The 6263-nt window shown below is 40.0% G+C and overlaps 1 non-coding gene across 1 annotated transcript; it reads left to right on the top strand.

Annotated features, from left to right (window-relative positions):
* Nucleotides 1–4821: 4821 nt before the first annotated feature.
* On the top strand, nt 4822–4924 carry LOC120089543. Its single transcript, XR_005485220.1, has one exon. It is a non-coding gene; the product is annotated as a small nucleolar RNA R71 (small nucleolar RNA).
* Nucleotides 4925–6263: the final 1339 nt, after the last annotated feature.

The following is a 6263-nucleotide window of genomic DNA, read 5'->3' as shown; positions in this document are numbered from 1 at the left end:
GTTTACTATCATGTTCGTTCTCCCTTTTCTTGGGAAGACTTTTTAAGGACACTAAATCCAACTGTCATGTCGAGAAGATATTCGAGATAAATAAACTCCCGGCGGTTGTCCAGCCTGTTTAGAATCTCCTGTTTTTGAACCACTGATCCTTCAATAATCGGTCGTTAAGCCTCTTAAGGCTCGAATGACACCCGTCTTCCCTTCAGCTTCACCAGTCCTAAAATTTTTGTTTGGAGGGCAATACAAAAGGAATTTTGTCCAGAATTCGCACTTCAGACTCTTTCGATCAGCAGATTTACCTTTCTGTGTGCCTCATATAACTGTTAGGTTTTTTCTATATGTGGTTTCAGTGTGCAATAGAAGTTCGCAGCTATTATAAATAAAGATATACAGGCATTGGGATTTGACAAAGTATGATCATGCTCTAACGCATGAGATGAGTGAAAAATTACTTCTCTAGAGTGAGAAAAAGACTGTCTGTGTGTGTATTGAAATAGCGTTGTGATGAGAATGCAATCCCTAACAACTCCTTCCTTTCCCATAATTATGGGCGTATTGGAAGCACATTTTACATATCGTACAATAAATACTTACATATCTCCAACATAGGAGATCGATTCAGTCGACTTCTTCCCAGAATCTTCCTCTAGTCTTATGAAAAACCACCTTCTTTGATGTTGCTTCAAACAAGGTTCGTTTAGTCGTGCAGGTAAACTAATTTTCACGGCTCGGCCCAAATTAGCCTTGTCGTGGGTGTGTCGTTCTATCTACAGGTTACACAATACACCATTGGGATCGTAACTACTTTTTGTATACTTTATTTTTAGCCATCCACAAATTTGACCATTGTGAAGCACAGGCTACTTGTCACGACGCTAGACGGTGTGTGATAACAACAACTCTATGGAGTAACCGCCACAGCAGTAATGGCGCAAGGAATGCCAGAGATATGAGGTATTCTATTCTGCATTATAGATTAAAATTGAGTCAGGAGTTTTTACTCGCCCCAAGTTTATAGTTTGGTTTTATAGTGGCTAATGTAACTGATATTTACTCACATCGTGCCATTACATACATCAAACACAGCTTAAACATTGCTACTTCAAAGTGAATCACACAGCAGCTTTCAACTGCGGCTTAATGAAATAGAATGAAGGCTTGGTATAGACAGTTGCTAGCTGGGCTATGCCATTGATTCCGCAAGTATAGGTCAGTGGATGAGCATATCGTGATAAACTGGCTTGCACATTTTTACACCGTAGAGACTGGTTTGATCAACCGATTACGTTGAAGGTGGGAAAGCACAGGCATTAACTTCGAGTCACTGTAGCGCAAGACGCGGAAATCAGAAATAAGAGTATGGCTTATGAACACTATTTTAAAAATGACCGAGTATCTCATTGTTCTGCGAACCATTTTTCATGAAAAGTTCAAAATGCAATGTTCTGGTCTTTACCACGAACATCCAGGTTACCTAAGAAACTCATTCGTTGTGCAGGGCTTCATAAGTATCTTTTTTAAGACCAAATTTCGTCCAAATTGTTGAAATCTGAAGCAACATATATGCGCCAGTATAGGTATGATTTAGAAACCCTCTCGTGTGTGCTGTTTGATCTTTCGTACTTTTTCTAATCTCTTCTTATAACTTGAATTTAATTTCTCATGATGCCGGTGAATAGTGCTTCAACAGTTCATCGTTATTTTCAGCCTCTAGATCATATATGCTTCTTATGGGCCCATGTTTGAGAGACCCATAGTGATTAGAGTTCGACTTGCCAAGACGATATAGATGTTTACAAAATGACATAGTACAAGTTTACTACCAGAGTAGAGTTTCTATATAGTATCATGCTACATTATTTTATTGTGCGGCTTTCAATTTTATGATGATCCCAAATTGGCATTAAATGTGCTTATTTATCTTACCTCCAAATGATGTCTCAGGTCGAAAAAGAGTGGTTTTATTTAGCTCATCAAGATAACTAATCTAAACCCCAGGAGTAATGTGCGACGCGCGATAAAAGAATTAAAGTCTTTATATAGATTATTTATATTCGAATCTGATTTCATATGTACAAATGGTCGAAGCCTTAAATGCTATCTATCCAGCAACATGAATAGAAATCCATAAGAAGTTCTCGCACAGCTGCGGACCTATTTACTCAGACCTTATGTGTAGTGGGCCGTGGATGAAATAAGTGTACGTTGTAACTCTGAGCTGGTATCAAAGTTTAGACATACAAAACGAAACTCTTTTTCCATAGGGTTCATAAGTGTCTGTTGAAATCTAAACTTCTGTCAAATTTGAACGCGAAGCTAGAGCACATATTAACGAAATCCGTGTGTCCCGATATCTGTCAAGAAACCGCAATAAAACGTTCGTTCTAACTTTTTTCTGAAATGTGATTCGTCATTGGACTAAATAAGGAGAACCACTATGTAGCATGAAAAGAAGATAGAATCAAAGGGTTGCGAGCATAGTTCAATATCTTGTGTACCTCACATACTGTTGGATTTATCTCAGGTTGAGTTTTGATCTCCAATGCATTTCCTTTCGAGTCATACCTTTCAGTGTTGGAGGTGAAAGAATGCCTGATATAGTAAGAATTCTCTTCTTGCAACGCCGCTTGGTCTTTGCTTATCAAGTCTCCATTATAAATCTAAGAATTGTAATGGATCTAACAATGATTTTGACCTTGTTTCGGAGCCATTTCATAAAGCTAAAATAACCCCAAACGTGTCTCCGCTCCCATTTTCCTGTGAAAGTGGATCTTTTACTTAACCATGTTGTCCCTTCTAATCTACAGGGGCACGATTAATACATGCATGCTATGGAACTCAAAACGACACTCGGTGAAGCTCATTATCATAGCAATAGAAATATAATGGCTAAATAAATGGATGGTAAGTTCTTACTAAAAGTTATATTTTAAAAATATATCGGTGTTCACTCCAAATAGACATGACAATATAATACAAGTAACGTTTTAAATAGCCAACTTGTCGACAAAATGGGACCAGCCTCGGAGAATTCGCTTCAAAGTACCTAGAAAGAGTCATAAAGGATTAGTTACAAATAAGTTTCATTAACAAACGAGATTGCATAATTTATAACGTTAAAGTGTTGTTAAAAACATCACAAATTATGATAAAACGTTAAGAAGGTTCGTCAGGAAACATGAAAGAACCTTCTGATAATTTTCATATTGCTCCCCCCGGGACAGTCTCGACTATATTTCTACTTGAAGAGCTCTCCGTGGTAGGGTCATCGTGTATGCGACCTCTAATATTCGCGTCTCTCCACAGATAGCTGTCATCCGCCGATGTGCAGTTTTCTTACCACCATGTAACCCTCTCCGGTAATGACAAATCATACATTCGAGATAGCAGATTCATGGTGTCCGTTAAATCAATATAAATAATTGTTCCTCTCCCTCCAGTACATGGGAAACCCCCATCAAACTACTTGGCGAACTGTTTTCCTTGGTCAGGTTGGAAGTGCGAATTTATAAGGCATCTCATAGACCGGTTCTTCTAGTATATCCGAACCTTCTCGAGTTGTTTAACATATAAGCATTATAAATTTTCCATGCTCCTCTCTAGTCCACAACACTATAGTTATGTATCATATGCTCAGTCGAAGACAATCAGACACATAGCAAAAGAGAGTGCAGCTATAGCTCCCATTTGACATTCCCATCCTTGACATGTAGTACAGTAATTTGAATGACGTCCAACACTATCACCCTCTCGCGTGATTGAATCCCTTGAAAAGTGGTGAAGACAAGGTCGGAGAAAGTGCTTGAACTGATGTTCATCATTCTTCTTCATCAGACGCCTGGGGAATGGTGCGTTCAGAGGCACCTCCAGCTTTCCCACGTTAGACGTGCTGGTTTCCGAATGGCTTGTATTTTCTAGCGTTCTCTCTTCCTAATCCGTCGAACATGTAATGCGTTCTTTCGAAGGTTTATTGTTTCTTGGATTGATCTTTCTTTCTGCAAGGGCTCTTCCACTCCACAACATCATTGTGTGACATTGCTCTTTCTCGTTATTATCCCTAGGTGTCTCTGTATTGCTAGGTAGAATGCCTGGCTGCCTGCTTTTCAACTCGCTTGCAATCTGCCCCACCTGAATTTCTAGGTTTCTGATTGATGACGCCAGGCTCTTCAGCATTGCGTCGTTCTGGGCTATGTATTCCTTCAATAGGTTTACTAGCAGAGTTCCAGAACTCAATGCATGGCCACCTCTATTGAAAGGTTGTTGATGTTGTTGATGCGTTTGTTGAAAGACAGGCAGCAGTCCATTCCTTTACTGATGGCTCGCGCCTAGGTAGTGCTCTTGCTGATTTCCTCCTGTCCAAGAAAAGTTTGGATGGTTTCTACATCCAGGGTTATAAGTATTAGAAAATGGGTTATTCTTGATGAAACATATTGACTGAGGGTTTTGAGGACACTCAGTATATGAGTGAAAATCTCCGCATCCCACACAGGTTACCATGGGTTGCCCAAACGCCTCCACTTGATTCACCTTCTGTTGGTTTGGTGCGTTATGTTCTGTAGAAGGCTGGTCATGGTAGCCACTTGAGCGGAGAGCGTGGCTATCGCGTTGGCATCAACAGAGTTAATGTTTTGAGATCTTTTTCTCCTGTCATTTCTTCCATCGTATGTGTTATCTACCCACTCCATGTTATGTTTGGCAATGTGGTCTAATATTTCTTTAGCTTCAATATAGGATTTGTCAATCAGTCCTTTGGCTGCTGCTGCCATCTGTGACGCCCTGTTTAGTCTACCATAAAACATCTCCATCTGAATAGTCAAAGGTAGTATGTGGTTCGGGCAGTTCTTGACCAAACCCTTGAAACGCTCCCATGCAGCGATCAAGGTCTCAGTGTCTTCCTGTTCAAAGTTCATGATTTCCTGATGCCTCCTTGTGGTGGTGGTAGGTAGGAAGTATTTCTGCATAAACTTTTCCACCAACTTTTCCCATAAACTCACCCATTGCTTTGCGTCGTCTCGCAAAGAATAGGGAAACAAGGAGAACCTAATTGCCTCTGGTGTGATTCCAGGGATTACAAAGGAATTGCACGTTTCCAGGAAATGCTTCATATAGGTATGAGGATCTTCGCCACGGCTACCCCCAAATTGCCCAGCAGTCTGGAGCATTTGAAGCATAATAGATTTTATTTCAAACCTGGTTCCATCAAGCATCGGATATATGATTCCTGGAGAGAAATCATATAGCATAGGGGACGCGTATTCTCTCATAGGATGCGTGCTATTGTTTGCCATTAGGATTGGGTTCTATGCAGCATGAGCCAGTTGCTGAGCTAGTTGTTGATTTTGTTGTTCTTCCGCAATTGCTCTTTCCCTTTCTTATTGTCTGAGTAACTGTTGCCTCAACCTTCGACGACAGTTGGATCGCTTCCTACGCCAGAAGGTCAGTTCAATCTCAGGGTCGTATCTGAACTCAGGAGTGTTCTCCCTGTTCATACACGTTCACAAGCCTAGGCGTAGCTTGTAATACTTCCCTTAATTGAAGTGTCCCTACAACAAATACAAACGGAATTTCTTGTTAGCTCTTGTTGCTGAATCCCCAGCAACGGCACCAAAAACTTGTTCGCTTGCGATCATGAGATGCTTTAAGAGTGTATAAAGTAAAACAGATTGGAAGAATAAAGTCTAAGTGTTGCGTTCTGCCTTGTGCATTTAAATGAATGCAACGCGTTGAGGCGTTAGTATATGCACAGAAGGCACACAACTCCTTATAATAACGTTCAAGTTTTCCTAGATTAAACCCAAGTATAAATCTAATCTAGGTTCCTGGCAAGTCTAGGGTCGATCACAGGGATTCAGTTTCACTAACACATATTATGCGTTGTACTTGCAGTAGGAGGTTTTTCCTAAATAAATGTGAAAGATGTACTATTTACACTAACATGCTATGCTTGTGCAAGACAATACAAAAGAGTTGGGTGAAAAATAAAGGATCATGTGAAAATGGAATTTAAGTAAGTGGACGTGCCGGTTAAAGAATTGCACACAATTGATGTAATGTGGATGAAATGGGATGGGTTGCTTATCTTTCTGTTCATGCGTTAGACATCATTCAACACTTCTCAATGCGAATAACATAAAAGCCTATCTCTATGGTGCATATGTCTAACTTAGAATGCAAGAAACACCAGTAAGTCTATCTCTAGCTATACTAGGCATTCTACTTAATGCGACTTAGCTATTCTTTCGAACAACTAAGTAAAGAAGCTT

The sequence above is a fragment of the Benincasa hispida genome, chromosome 10 (genome assembly GCF_009727055.1).
Source record: "Benincasa hispida cultivar B227 chromosome 10, ASM972705v1, whole genome shotgun sequence".
NCBI classification, from domain to species: domain Eukaryota; kingdom Viridiplantae; phylum Streptophyta; class Magnoliopsida; order Cucurbitales; family Cucurbitaceae; genus Benincasa; species Benincasa hispida.
This window is presented reverse-complemented; position numbering and strand designations above follow the sequence as displayed.